Genomic DNA, 16,292 nt, shown 5'->3' on the forward strand with positions numbered 1-16,292 from the left:
TGATTGTTAAAATCTCTGGTAATCAATGCTTTATCAACGTTGACCAATAGGTCTGGGAGAAAATCTGCAAATTATTTTAGGAAATCAGCATAGGGCCCTGGAGGTCTATATACGGTACCTGCGTAAAAGTGGCTAAAACGGGTGGATTGTGTGATATTTCTAAAATTCACGGGCGGGGATGCAGGTGGATAACAATAACTCCTTGCGGGCGGGTAGTAGCGGATGAAAAATATGTGCAATATTTGTGTCTCAATTACCATTTCACATACGCAACAACGATATGACCTTTGGACCCATCACGTCACCACGTCACTTCTCGAAGCCTAGTTGGAACGTTGCAGGAGTAGCTATGGATGAAATAAAAGTAAAGTTGGCGAGTGAAGTATATAAAATTGTTGACAACGAGTCTTTAAAGGCAAAATCGGATGTGTGGAGAAAGTGTGGTGTAATACGTGATCAGGAAAATAACATATTTGGGGCTTGCAAAACATGCCATAAAGTTTTGGCGTTTGATAGCCGGAAGCTAGGCACGTCTTCTCTTAGGAAGCATGTTGAGACTTGCAGGAGCACAGCGGGGGTTGCCAGTGCGACAATTGACAGGTACTTTGCCAAAGGCTACAAACCTCCAAGAGGGGAAGATAAGGAGGCGATAACACAATTGGCTGTGCAATTTGTGTGCCGAGACATTAGATCATTTGAGACTGTGTGCGTTGATGGATTTTTGGAACTGGTACAGGGCTTAACTGACACTGGGGCACGAGCTGGCCTTGTGGACGCGCATCAGCTTCTGCCCGATCCAACTACTGTCTCCCGTAGGATCACTAAATATGCCGAGGATAAAAGACAAGGCATAATTCCGGAGCTGAGGTAACAATTGACATAGAGCAACGGGGCTGTGACGCTGGATTTGTGGGCGGATGATTTCCGAAAAATTGGATATCTCTGTGTGACAATACATTACTTTAAAAGTTATTGGGAACTGCAGGAGCGAGTGCTCTGCACAGCTGAATGGGACAGCAATTTATGTAAAACAGCTAACAACCTCAGGCCAGCCATCGTCCAAGCACTCCGCAAATGTGGACTTGATGAGTTCTTTCCCAAACTAGTGTACGTAACTGACAGAGGTGCAAACATTGTTGCGGCCCCCCCGCACAGCTACGAGATTGAGTTGCGCAGCACATATCCTGAACACAGGATTGCATACCACATTTGGGAAACCTGCTGGGGACAATATGTTTGGCGAAGAGGTATCTGGTGTCATTTAGTCCGCTAAGTCGCATGTGACTTAAGCCTGTTTTATGCTTCTGCGTCGAATCGACGGAGGACCCCCGCAGACCCCTCTGCGTCGCCGCAAACCCCTCTCCGACCCCTCCGCCGTAGCTCGACGTGCACCTCCAAAAAAATTTAACTACGCGTCGAGGCGACGCAGACCGCAAGGACTGTGATTGGTCAGATGCACCGCGATGCAGCACAACCTGACGAAGGACCATAAATTGTGAATATTTTGGCACGATTCAAAGAAGCCATCCAAAGCCCTGGAAGCATCCAAAACTCTGACCTTTCACTTGACAGCTGTGTGGTTGGAGCGCCTCAGACGTCACCTTCAGCCGTCTTCTACCGACAGTCTGACATTGTCATCGCTTAAAGAGAAATGCCTCAAGATTTTAACTGAGAAATTTGAGCTGCATCTCTTGCACAAGCTGGCAATGTTCTTGCATCCAAAGTTGAAAAGCCTGAAGCTGCTGGCAGACCATGGTGAAATTATGGGAGTTCATAGCGAAGCACGGCGTCTTGTGAAAGATAAGCTATTCAATCACAAACTAATATATGCTACTTGTCTTAAATAATTAACAATTATTGTTAATGGGGAAATTAATAATTTAGTGACATATGCATCCATGTGTCTATTTCTTTTAAATAGAACTCGAGGAGAAACGCGAAGATCTGCTACCAGGCCGCAGGATCTCGGCGGGCCCAGCTGCGAATAGAGTTCGTTTGGTTTCAACAGTTGATTGTTTGTCAGACGTAGAGGACTCCAGCGATGACACTGTGCTGCCCGAGGATGAGGTCTCTGCATACATCGAGATCAACCCACCCAAGGGAGATCCTTTCGATGTTTTGTTGTGGTGGAAGGAGCATGCGAAAACATTTCCCAACCTGGCAATGATTGCGCAGAATGACTGTGGACGATATCCTTTTCCTGCATAGTAACCTTAAGGGAAAGTAAATGGTCAACGCTGAAGAAATCAATTGAGACTCATGGGACCATCAAAAATCCTTCTTCAGGAACTTCACACGAAATGAAGAAATTATTTTTTTATTCTATTTCTGTTCTGAATATCATTAAATTTAAAGGATTTGTTGTGGAATATTTTGAGTGTATCATAAAATCAGAATAAAGTAATAAACTTGTTTTAGTGATTCCCTAGTTATTTATTTTTCTTTTTTTCATTGTTCTAATCAGGTCAGGCAAGTAAAATTCTGTGTCTTGTCCCTTAATTTTTTTAAATAATATATATATATATATATATATACACACACACTATATATAGTTATAATAATTTTTTTGAAATAATAATAATAATAATAATAAAATATATATATATATATACACTCACACTATATTTATATAGTTATAAATATAGCTGCGAGCAGCAATGACGGGCCCAAGCCAGTGGTACCGCCACCCCGGTTAGGCTTAGGCTTATGGTAACTAAAGGCATCGGGGTGGAGGTGCCACTGGCTTGGGCCCGTCATCGCTGCTCGCAGCTATGTATATATATATATATATTTTGTCCTTCCATTCTTTTGTTCTGGCATTCTTTCTTGTGGATCAGTGACACACCTGTGTGAAAGGCTCATTATGCAGCTCATTATGCAGGCCATTGTCTTCTCAGGTGTGAATCAGAGTATTAATGCCCACATGCAGATTACCTTTCCAAACAAAAAGTGTCTTACAAAATTTAAATCAATGTATTGTTTTATGTGAATGATTAGACAGGATGATTTTCAGATCATTTTTAAGCAAAAACTCTAGGCATCCATTAGTCAAAAGTCTTGTGGACACATATTTAGTATGTGTTTTGTGGCCTTATTTCAGAAACTTTAATTTTTTGTTTTTTCAATAACCATGCATTAAACATTATACTCATAAAAATACAAACATGTACATACATGTTGCTCTCATATTATGGTAGCCCGCATATTATGGTAGCCCTGTTTGTGCTAAATAGAGTGTAATTACACCTTTGCCATTAATATGTTTACAAGCAACTGAAAAAAGCACAAATGTCAGGGCATGTCAGAATAGCGTGAGAACCAGAGCCACCTTAGATTCCTCCGTGCTGAAAGTCTGTGGCTGAAGGGAAAAGAACATTGAACATTTCGTCAAAAATGCCCTACAATAATTGGGCTCACCAGAATACAACTCCGGAGTGGGAAGACGTGGTTCAGGTTGGCGGCTGGGCGCTGGTGGAGTAGGCGGAACAGGCGGTGGGCTGGGCACAGTAGAACCAGCTAGGTGTTAAAGCTGTTGGGTGAGCTCGGACACCTGTGCTACCAAGGCTTGCACCGCACGTGCTGTGATGGTCAGGTTCTCCTCCTGTTGATCCATTCTGGAGATACTTTGCGACAGGAACTCACTCAGGTCTGGAGTACTTCTGTACGTTCTGTCAGGATAATAAACCAGAGGATTCAATTGCAATAAAAGTATATTTATTAGAGCAGACTGATCTCATGAAATGGCGTATGTATGACACGCCAATTCGTATTTCCATTTTTGGCGTGCTATCAACACGCATAACCGCTTTTCAGCGTGTTTATCAACGCCTTTGACTTAACGTTATATTAATTTATTATGTATATATAAATATATGACCTACCCCAACCCCGTCCCTAAACCTACCCGTCACTGGGGTTAATACCATTTATGAGTGTTCTCCTACCATCCTAGGAAAAGAAATATCGCTCCACAGATGTAGATATAGATTTTGCTTCGTTTCGCTCGGACATTTAACGGCGTACACATACACGCGGAATCACTCGGACATTTAATGGCGTAGACATACACGCAAAAGATTTCGGCGTGGACATACACGCGGATAACTCAAAATGCGCATAGATAACACGCCACTTGACTTGAAAGTGGCGTGTATGTTTACGCAAAGTCATGATGTCATGTTGATTAGAGAGCTTAGTAGATGACGAGTAGTGATAGTCCGGTATGATGGGACTTGGTAGCACAGGGACACTGAGGACAAACCCGATCTCAACGAAAACGGTGAAGGTAAAGATGATGATGATGATAATGATGATTCGGGAAGCCCGGGAATGGATCGAAGACCGGGAATCGGATGAAGACGGTGTGAAGGGCAGGAGTGCAGAAACGAATGACATACAGGAACTGGAGACAGGCAGGATCACACGGAGCATCCACAATGCTCTGACAAAGACAAGGTGAAAAAAGAGGGACTAAGTAGGGTTCGCTGATCAGCTGCAGCTGGCGTGCTGATCAGACGCGGCTGGAGACTGATCAGCAGCAGCGATCAGCAACCCCACCCACATGCACATACAAACACACGAGACGGGAAAGGAGACAGTGAATTCATAAACCGTGACAGTCATCTGTAAAGACATCAAGAGTAGCCTACTATTACTCATCCAGCTAAGTTATGTACAAAATATCTGACTGCAGTTATTCTCCCTATTGTCACTCTCCTACTCATGCTTCCGGTTCTTGTAAACATCTGCATTCCACTACTTACCTGTGTTGTCTCCTTCTGTATCTGTGACAGTAACCCTCATTGTTCTTTCTTTTGTTTTTGTATTTGTAATTGTTATCTTTATCTTGCAAAAAAAAAGAAGCTGTTGTGTATCCGCTTACCCAAAAAAAAGTACCATTGTTTGGCAAAAAAAAAAAAAAAAGATGGGCGGTTACATAAGCATTGCCAAATGTATGTAATCTTCGCATAACCAATGTGTAATCTTTATGGTGTAACTCAAACAAGGGCATTTATAATCATCGATAATGTGAAATTAGTGTGTCCACGCTTGAGTATGCAGAGCATTCAAAGCTTATAATGGAACACACTTAATATGATATATGATACAGACATATCATAAGGTACACAAACAGATTTAAAAAAGTGTTTTCAAGACTGATTAGTCACTTCCAACATTGATGTCCCATAGTCATAGGGGTAAACTGAGTTTAATAAACCTACATTGGTACAGGTAAAAGTGCAGTTGTACCATAAATGCTAGTCATAACTGGTCTCTCAGTAGAGTGTGCTATATGTTATAAACACTAGATTGTGCTGTTGGTCTTTTCAAATGGTCTAATAAATGATTAGCAGAAAAAAAGATTGCCAATTTTGTCTATACATTTCACTGTGAACTGTTTTAATTTGAAGAATACAAGGGGGAGTGGCTTTATTGCATCATATGCCACTTTGCTTACAGCTAATTATATGATTGGAATGGTTAGAGGGGAGGGGAGGGGGATTCAAATCACAGCAGCAACACATGCTATAAGTTAAACAAAAATAAATAAATGCTTATAATGAATTATAGCTCCATTTATACTAATTTATAAATAAGTATTACTATTATATAAAGATATTTATAAACACTAGTTAAGACTTATACTGCATTATAAGAACAGTTATAAATACATTAACTTATAAGTCATGCATTTTTCTTTTTCAATGTGCATGCTCATAATCCATTATACACTGATTTATAAATGATCGATTATAAAATAGATCCAGAAACACTTGTTTGCTGTTCGTTATCAATTATGTCTTTAATGCCTAATGTTTGGATTAGAGGTCATGAATGGTAATTTTGATTTGTTAAAATCTACATCTCCTCAGCCATATGCATGGTTTTCTTATAGCAGTTTGGAAAAATACTTTAAAAATATTGCAGTTATATTACAGTGTTCTGCAGTGTAACATTAATATATATATATATATATATATATATATATATATATATATATATATATATATATATATATATATATATATATATTCTGTTTTTCCCCCATTATTTTATTACAGGAATTATTGTTCATTAGTTACATTTACAAGTAAACAACTTAAATGTATAATGAGCAAATCTTCATGATTTCTTAACATTTGCTTTAGGAAAATGCATCTTATGCTGTCACTTTACTTAAAGGTATCAATTATGCATTTATGAAGGTTCATAACTGTATTACAACTCATAATACATTTATAAGAACACAACAGCTATTAAGATAATATATTCACTTATTTGACAGAAATAAATCAGAATTACTAAAAAGTTGTAACTATAATATAATAAAGTTTTAGCAATGCAGGTTGCATCTTTATACCATACGACTGACTAATACTTATAAATGTATGTGTATAATTGATTAAGAGCATGCGCATTTAAAAAGTCAAGTCAAGTCACCTTTATTTAAATAAAAAAGCAAATACATAACTTAAAGGTAATTATAAAATAGTATTAATGTAATAAACTGTTCTTATGATGCTGTATAGGTCTTAATGAGTCTTTATAAATATATTTATAAAATAGTAATACTTTTTATAAACTAGTAAACTACTAATATACTTTATAAGTATAAATAGAGCTATAATTCATTATAAGCATGGACTTCTTTTAAAATGTTGTTAAAAATTATTATTAAAAAATAAAAAATAAAAAACAACATTTACACCAACCAAACACATCAAACACAATGGCACAGTATACAACAAATCAGGATCAACTTTGATTAACCAAACACAACATTTCAAACACAATGGCATAGTATAAATCAATTCAAGATTTGAATCAACTTTGATTAGACAGTCTTACAGCAGATTGAAGAAATGTCTATGAATGTCTTATGTCTATCTATGTCTCTCTTTTGAGCACTGTGGATGAATAAGTCTATATATTGTCAAAGCCCGCACTGTTTTACATGGGGTGAGATTTATGATTCATAAGACAGCGTCCTTACAATCCTTTCTTTCATCTAAAGAGGACACCTCAGTACTGAACTAGCCCCCCTAATCAGTTTGAGTCTTTATTGTTTGTCCCTCTCAGAAATCCCACCACCCCAACATACCACAGCATAAAAAAGAACAGATGATCATCAAAAGTCTATAACAGTATACCTGGCAGACCAAAGTTACCATGGTGATAAACACAGCTAAAAACCAATCCACCTTCTTGAGCCCGAAAACCTTGCTCAAACTAATCTCAATATTAGCAGGTTAGCAATTGAAACTGGCTTTGTGCAACATGCCTCAGCTGGATATAGACTCATAAGGGGAAGTGGAGGTAGAAGGGTGCAAAGCCTGTGGCTGTTCTGTATAAGCAAGCATCAATGTCTTGAAATTGATGCGAGCACCAACTGGTAGCCAGTGCTGAGAAATAAATAGAGATGCGACGTGGGCTCTCTTGGGCTCTCTGAAGACCATTCAGAATTAATTGTAGATGTTTGATTGTCCAGAAGAGCAGCCAGAAGAGCACTGTTTTACTAGTAAGAGTTACGTACGAGTCCAGTGTAGAAATGACAACAGCATGGACAAGGAGTTGTAGAGACTATTCAATTAGGAGGGCCTGATCTCTTTCTATTTTTTTTTTCAATGTTATATACCGGACAAATATGTTATATTGATGTTATGATAGCTTAAGATATAAGACACAGGGGAAAAATCACTACCCATTTCATCACAATGCCCCGTGCATCTGCATAATTCTGAATACCGTATTGTTCCATGGAAGAATCCAATTGAAATATTTTCTACTCTCTTACTGCCTCACATGAAAGATATCAGTAAGACCCAGCTGGTGATTTAAAGAGGGCACAGACTCTGTGAGGTCTGATGGTTCTCTATGCTGATCCGGAGTTGAGTGGATTGAGTGGAATGTGCAAAATATTCGCTGTTCGTCTGCGGTTTAACATCTCTTGGCACAAAATCTGCCTGGGGTAAATTAAGGCTGCACAGCAACGCGTACATGCATGGATTTCTTTTCAGTAGTAGGGGGAGACCGGGGGCAATTGTAACAGGGGGCGATTGTAACACACTCAATTCCTCCAATCAGAAACAAGCTAGAGTGATGAAACTTAATCTGTACATGCCCAGTAGGATTCTCTCTCTATCTGTGGAAAAGAAGCGAGAAATTTTCAACTTTAGCAGAAGTTGTTAACGACAAACTGATTTTGAGGTATGAAAGTTATTTTTTGGATGTACAGTATTTTTCTTCTGCTGTCTAAAGTATAGATGTCTGTGAATTTAAACTTATATACATTTTATCCCTAGGTTATTGATTAAAAACGAACATGAACAACCTATGCTAATACAGGTTGGGCTAGCTAGCATATAAGATTTTGTCATGGCTGCAGTATCGGGGGCAATTGTAACACTGTGTTACATTGCCCCCGAGCCACAAGGCCCATTGTAATAAGCTTGTTTGTGTGTGTTGACATACTTTTCTGTTAAAAAATGAACATATTTCACTAAATTCTATTGTAAAACTTCATTTTAAAAGGGTGTATAAAAATAAATGTTTGTTCCAGTATTAACAAATCATCAATTAACATAATTGTTTTTATATAATGCGTGTGATGCCTGACATCTAAAAAAATTTGAACCATATACAAAAAAACGTAAAGTAACATTATTAAATACAACAGCAATAAAGTGATTACTTTGAGGTAGGCTTTTATTTGAGATAAAGTGGGTTTATAGGAGTTATTTCTCAGTGTTACAATTGCCCCCACACACTGTTACAATTGCCCCCTTGGCGGGGGCAATTGTAACACTCTGACTTCTTGCATTTAATTAAATATTTTAATCTTGTTCTTATAAGTGAAAATATATAAATTGCATTATTAATTAGTGCACATATATGTTTCTTGTATCAAAAGATGAGTAGTCTATCTCAAATAGTTTGTGAGTTATTAAGGAAAATGTAAAATATGTTACAATTGCCCCCGGTCTCCCCCCACTACAACAAGTTTGTGGAGGGCTAGTACGAGCCGTGAAACCATTCACCGCTCACTGTCTCTCTGTGAATGAGCGCGCACCGCTTTGTGCGTAGGACGCGCGCTCGGCTTGTTAGTCGTCTTGAGACAGATTAAAATAATACTCAGTGATAGAGTCTCAGTCATCCTCCTCCCGTCGTTACTGGAGATTTCGGATAGTAGTATATGGCCGAGAGAGTCATGATGGTTTTAGAAGCAAATAAAGAGTCCCGGAACGAGTCGAAAATGGAGAACGACACCGGTTCTGCTAAGCAGCGGCACTGCCTTAGAGCTATCGTGGATGCGATGCCATTTGTGTTTTCTCTTCTGTCGTTCGCCTTTTGCTTTCTGCTGAGTTTTCAAAACAGTGAGATTAAGGACAGAGTCGTGGATCTGGAGATTGAAAGTGGCACGCGGCTCTTAAGCCCGTTTCATGGGATCTCTATGGATCAGTTTAATTCAATGATACAGGAGCGAGTGGACGAACTGCTATCACAGGTGTGTAATGCATCACAGCCGTAACTCATTAAAGTCAACAGAACATCTTTCTTTACTCACAAAAATAAAGTAAAATGCTCCTGCATGTTGTCACTACATTCATTTAGGGCTCATTGTTCACTAGTTTTTTGTTTTTGTTTTATCTTCATCTGATTCTGACAGCGCTCTTATGAACACTTGGTTAGAATAAGGACTGTCCGTCAAGTCTCACCACCTGAATGCAACTGCCCACCAGGTACTGCCGCTATTTGCTTTTTGCTTTTGGTTTTTACTTGTTTAACTGCACGTTTCAAGGCTTAGAAAGTTGTGACTAGGGTATCAGTTGCAATTTCACTAGTAACTATTTACAAGTAGACTTGATAGGCTACTAGTTATTATCTTAACCAATAGTATCAATTCAAACAGTACTTATTGATGAAATAGGCTATAGTATTCATTCCTTTTCTACTATTTCCTTTTTCTACCCCAATAGTGACTATTCCATTGTTAGTGGAACAACATTTCAAATGTTTGCACTTCTCACCAGTTTGTATTACAGCTGTTCCAGTTTTACTAGTGATAATAGTAAAATACTACTTATTTATTATTTAGAGTATCTATTCCAGTTTTCCTAGAACTACAAATGAACAGACATTAGTATCCATTAGAACTGTTCTACATGCAGTAGCTACAGTTGTTCATATAGTAACATTTTAATCTTACTAGTAATATTTTAATCAAACTTAAAAGTAGCCATTCTGATTAATTATTTTACATGACAAGTAAAAAAAGATACAAATGGTACAAATAATAAATTGGATAGCAAATAAGAACTAGTAGAACTGGAATAGATGCTATAAATCAGTGTATATTTAAAAAACTCTTTCTTGAAAAGAAAATCTCTTACAAATGCATATGCAATAAAATCAGCTGCAATAATAATGGTCCACACCTTTCGTCACTAAATGTTTTAGATGTCTCACTAATTACACAAAAAAACCTGGTACCAGTTTTACAGCTTGCACAAGCATTCTAGCCCTTTTGGTATTAAGGAACTACTGTCAGCATTAATAAAGACTAGAGGGCGAATGTGTGAATTATGGTAGATGGGTCCCCAGCACTGGAGTTGATAAACACTGCTATAAATACGTAGCCTACTAGCCTACTTTAATTAATGGATACTAGTAAAAAAAAGAAGAAAAAAAGATAATGGTTACTGTTTAATTTCTTAGTAGTGATAAGGCGTGCCATTTTGAGATCAGTGTTGCTGTTTTTGAACGGGTTATGCTTAAGTCGGTATACAGCATTTTTGCCATCAGAATGCAGAACACTGGATTGAAATTAGCATGGTTGATAGATAAGAAGTGACAATAAATTAATATATTCAGATTCTGGATTATTTTGATCAATCAGTGGGACAAAGCTGTTGTAATATGTAAACTAGCTCTTATTAGTATTTTCTTAAATTAAAAAAGTACTCTTTGCAACACACTTTTATCTGATTGTATGATTTGCATACAAAAAGTATAAAAAAATATTTATGAAAAACGTGGTGTAGTGAAGGACACAGACAGCTGAATAATGTTGGTGCATGAAAGCACACATAGTTTAGTGAGGAGTGGTGAGGATCTCTCTGACTGCCATTTGACCACATATGTCACAATCGTGGATGGTGTATATTAGTCTACTTTCAAATCTTGCTGCGTGACTGACATTTGTAGATTATAGCTGATGACTGAGCTACTTGTTTAACAAATGAATAGTAATTTAACCTCTTACTACAATCATTTTGACTTTTTTTTTTTGCTGAGACACTAAACATATTAAATTTAACCAGCAGATGGAAACATAAATACTTGTAGTTGAGGTTCAGTAATCCAAAGTCAGACTGGAGTAACACTGAGGATGTCGAAAGTCACTCAGATATAAACTCAGTAGTGTGTGAAAAATTTCCACAAAGTACACTATTTTTTTAAATGACTAATTTGACTGAATCAAATTGTTGCCTCATAAAAAAGAAAAAGAAAAACATTTAAAATCAGACAGCCACAGCCAAATCATGATGTTAAGCACATATTCCTTAAACAGTGGTACAGTGAACTCTCAGTGTGAGGGAAATAATCTTGATTTTTGTCACATTGATTGTATTGACTGTATTATCACTACCAGCTTTCACAGTGTTCATTGCCAATTCAAGCATGCTTCGCTGAGGGTTGGTCCTCCAAACTGCCTTTATTGTTTTAGCATTGTTGGCACTTTTTGCTTCTCTGTTCTCTCTTTTTCCCATTTTATCTCACCTGAAATCTGCTTTCCCCTCCAATCCTGCTTACAGCTGCTTACAGGCCCAATATTTGGAAGGAACATAATGCAGAATTCAAATGAAGTACACAGTGGAATTTCCCATGACTAGGTATTCGCATAAAAAAAGAAAGGACAGATTATGGATGTTGCCTCTTACTACCAGTGGCCCTGAACTATGGCCTGACACCTGGAAATAAGCTACCGCAGATGGCAAATTGACAATGATAGACGAACAGACCTTTGAATGTGTACATGATCCTAGGGCCGTACTTGGGGTGGTGCAACTGGTGTGACCCTGACCAGCCAGTGTTTTTCATTATTCCATTGTACAACAGGAGCTATAGGTAATAGGTAGATGGGCTATGAGGCTCCACCTCCTTTAATGTGGAAATATTTAGTTAATAATTTCTTCTGTTCAGCCTATGTCAGATACGAGTAAAAACATAAACACTTCATAGAGCTGTTTAAAAAAAGACATTGAAGTTGTAATTCTAATTAAAAATGACACTGACATGATTTTTCATGTTTATTACTGGCGACTTATTATTCAAGATTCACTTTTACATGGTGTTTGAACATAAATGTGTGTTGACAGTGTGTGTACACAACCACCCAATAATGATAAAAATCCACCAACTCCTTTTTTAAAATCTCCATAAAACCTCAATAGTCTCATAGAACAAGCCATTTTCATATTCCGAGCAATGTGACGTCACATTGCTCATGCCTCGCCCCGGACTGCTGACGGACTCTGCCGTATTAGCATAATTTCAGCCCTGAGCGAGTTGTACACTGTCCGCCATTTTCTCCAGGCCGAGACAGCTATAGCGACAAGAATGTCTTGTAAGCAATTCAGGTGTTTTGTTGTTGGATGTAAGAGTCAAATCTACAGTCTTCATACTCCCGACATCAGAGCCACTGAAGACCCATTGGATTAGTTTTATGAACGGAATGCAACCACCAATATACCTAAATTCGTTTGTCTACGCAAATCATTTTACAACTGATTTGTGAACGAGGGTAAATACAAAGCAGATTTAGCAAAAAAGTTACAGTAATGAAAGGGAGAGCACACACTTTTTATTATAGTTCTTTTATTATATTGTTTTACAGATTTTAACAGTTTATTAAGCACCCCCCAAAAAGGCATATGGTATATTTGATTACTGTTAATTGTAACAAGTGTTTTTGTGTAATTCGCTGTGTATGTTGATGATAATGCAAGGGAGAGAAAGAGTTTATTATGGATAAGACTTTACTGCAGACTTCTTGTATTGTGTTTTTTCAGCTCTTACAGTGATTTTCTGGAGAGAAAATAGACGCTTCATCTTTTGTGTGATGTAAAATAAACTTCATAAGACTCATCTGTAAAGTTATACTCATCATTCGGACTGGTTCCGTTACAACAGGCTTGTACTAATAGTGGATAAAAGCAAGATGACAACATAAGTAATGACCATAATTAAACGTCTCAGTTTCTAACGTAACCTCGGTTCCCTTAGAGTAGGGAAACTAGTATTGCGTAAGTAGTGTAGCAAATCATCTCTATGAAATATTAATAATCAATAATAACTGGTTATAATTGATTATGAATATTTGGATCAGTTAATATAATTAACTTAATGTAGTAAAATTCATTTTTACTTCAACCCACCGGTTTGTCCCGTGGACACTCTGCGTTAATTGTTTATTCATTCTAAGAAATATTCATTTACGGGGAAGGGAAATGTCTTTCTTACTGTACAGTACTATTAAGAGCATGTAGTCACAATCCAGATCGTAGGGTAAACTTCACATGCAAGCAGAGAATCAGAACCAAATACACATTGTGCACAAGTTTTATTAACAAAAACACGAAAACATAGCTAACATACAAACAATTACACATTCATTCATGCATTCAAATGGAGATGGTTAAAGTGAGAGAATGAAACCGGAGGTAGGAAATGGAACTATGGAAAAGATCCATTTAACTATGAGAAGAACCATCAATATTATCATTTTCAAAGAACCTTCTTAAATTGATACTTGCATGGCTTTGCAGTGGACACAATTCTTGAAGTTGTTGGAAATTGAAGTCGTTGACAGTTCCGTGAGTGTCAAATGTTGAAGTTGCAATCGTTCCCTTTCGTCCTGGGAACTCCGACGTGTCGTCGGGGGAGTTCCCTGACGAATTGGGATCACGCTAGGGAGACCAATTGCCTTCGAGTGAATTAAAACGAGCCAATAAAAATTGGCATGCAAGATTTGCATTCCGCGACCCGCCTACCAGCGCGGGTATAAAAGGCGGAAGTAAACATTGCGCAATGCTTTTAGCTTCGGAGCCGACCGATTGTGTCCTCTCTGAGTGAGTGAGCTTTAAGATTGTATTTTTCTTACGGCTACGAGTCTGTCAGCGACCGCGCGGTTTCCCCGCTGTGTTGCCGCGTTGGGTCCCTGTGTGCTTCAGCACGATAGAGAGAGTACTTTCTTCCTGAAAGAGCAACACGAGTGAAGATCGCGTCCTTTTCAGGATGACGTTTCACTCGTGTGTTTCTGGATGCGATCGTTTCCTGTCCTTATTTGACGGCCACGTTCATTGTTTCACATGCCTAATCAGTGTGTGAGACTACGTTCGTGGGTGGTTCATGTTCTCTCAGGAGTGCATGACCACGTCGGCACGTTGTTCGTCTCCCCTTTCTCGTAAAGGCTTGAGCCGCTCAGCGTGCCGTGTGCCGTCGAGCGCCGGCTGACAGCGCGGGTTGTCACGGCAACCCAGCGCGCGTCATTCGGCGCTCAAGATGCGCGGTCAAGATCAAGACTCGCGTGCCTCTATGAGGTGAGTCCCTTTGCTTATTTCCCGATCTAGTTTCTCTTCTGGTGCACCAGAGGAGGGCTACTTTGGTGAATAACATTGGTGATCTGAGGGTTTCAGTGAGCACGAACCACTCACTCCTCTAGCGCATCGCAAACATGCTGAGACTGTGTTCGTGGGTGGTTTATGCTTTCTTATGAGAGCATGACCACGTCGGCACATTGTTCGCCCTGCCTGAAGGCTTGAGCGCCCAGCGTGCCGTGTGTCATCGAAGCGATGGCCACGTTCACTATCTTGCATGCCTGGTTGACGGCCACGATCACGGTTTCACATGCCTAATCAGTGTGTTGAGACTGCGTTCGTGGGTGGTTCATGTTCTCTCAGGAGTGCATGACCACGTCGGCACGTTGTTCGTCTCCCCTTTCTCGTAAAGGTTGAGCCGCTCAGCGTGCCGTGTGCCGTCGAAGCTTTCGGATGAGAATCTGGTCCTTCTCATGAGGGACCAAGCATTTCATTCGGGGCCCCAGGGAGGACAGATGTCGATCGCTACATCGGAGAGAGGGCTGTTATACTCTGAAATGATGCTGAGTTCCTACTATAATGGTGTGTTCTCATGCTGAAGATTCAGACTTAACAGCCACACTTTCCTGGGCTGTTCTAAAGTGCCTGGATGTGTGTGAAGAATTTTTGCAGCATGCAAGCATTTTTTGGTGCCAATATGGCAAGCCAAACATGCCTAAATCTGCAGAAGTTTTTCCTCTCTCACTACCACTGCACGTGCGTAGTTCTAACTCGGGGTTGAGCTGTGCTTAGTGACTGACCGTGATTAGTCACAGCGCTGGCCCTCGGTTAGACGATGTCCACACTGGTGGTCCAGAAGCGCCTCAAAACCAGCCCGCTCAGAGTTTGTTTTCCCCAGCGAAGGGAAGCAACCCTGAGATGAGCGACCCAGAGTGTGTGACGATCTGCTCTCTGGGAGTGCGTGTCATCACCACTCCTTCCCCCGGGGGAGGGCCGGGTGGAGAATTTTTCTTTCTGTTCCGCCGCTGTATCAGCGGTACCCAAAGTTTGAGCAGACCACTTCCTCTGAGTCGTTCACGGGCCCCAGCGCTCAGATGGCAGTGAGGGCTACGGCCTTGTCACTCTCGTCTCTCGCTGGGTGAGGGGAAACCAGGACTCGATGCCCCCGGGCCTCGTCCCTCGTTCCCCTCACGGTCGAGACTGGCAGTATAATAAGACCAGTTTCCTCCGTCCGAGAGGGTCAGAATGGCAGTGCGTGCCGCCCCCGAGCTGCACCACTCCCGTTCCCCTCTCCCCAGCTTGCAGATAGCAGTGACGCAGCCTCGGCTGCGTCGCTCCGGTCTGCAGCTGGGCCCGGAGGCGCAGAGACCAGCATACGAGGAGTCAGGGCCTCGTTCCTCGTCTCTCCCCCTCCCCTCGCCACCGGGCAGTCTGCAGCAGAACGCCCACGAGCCTTCTCTGCCGTCTGCCCCTCGTGGAAGCAGGTTGGTGTCAGGCGCACCCAGACCCCCGCTCTCGGTCGCTACAACGCCACCAGAGCCGGGTCCCTGTCTTCCACCTCGCTGCCCCTCCGCGGGTACGCCGGTGGTTCGGGTGGGTTCATTGCGATGCTATCTGGAAGCCTGGCTAGAGCGCTTCCGGGTCCGTCCCGATGGCTCATCCGCACCGTCCGGTTCGGCTATGCAATTTAGT

General features: G+C 40.3%; 1 long non-coding RNA gene across 1 annotated transcript in view; it reads left to right on the forward strand.

The window, feature by feature from the left end:
- The first annotated feature begins 8,111 nt into the window (after positions 1-8,111).
- The window catches only part of LOC143737796 (uncharacterized), a 263,649-nt gene continuing 255,468 nt past the window's right edge, over positions 8,112-16,292 (forward strand). The window contains exons 1-2 of the long non-coding RNA XR_013203723.1: positions 8,112-9,505; positions 9,668-9,740. This is a non-coding gene — a long non-coding RNA (uncharacterized LOC143737796). The remainder of the gene's footprint in view (positions 9,506-9,667; positions 9,741-16,292) is intronic.

Source organism: Siphateles boraxobius, unplaced genomic scaffold, assembly GCF_051911475.1.
Source record: "Siphateles boraxobius isolate OS27281-9 unplaced genomic scaffold, OSU_SipBor_1 130, whole genome shotgun sequence".
Classification (NCBI taxonomy): Eukaryota; Metazoa; Chordata; class Actinopteri; order Cypriniformes; family Leuciscidae; genus Siphateles; species Siphateles boraxobius.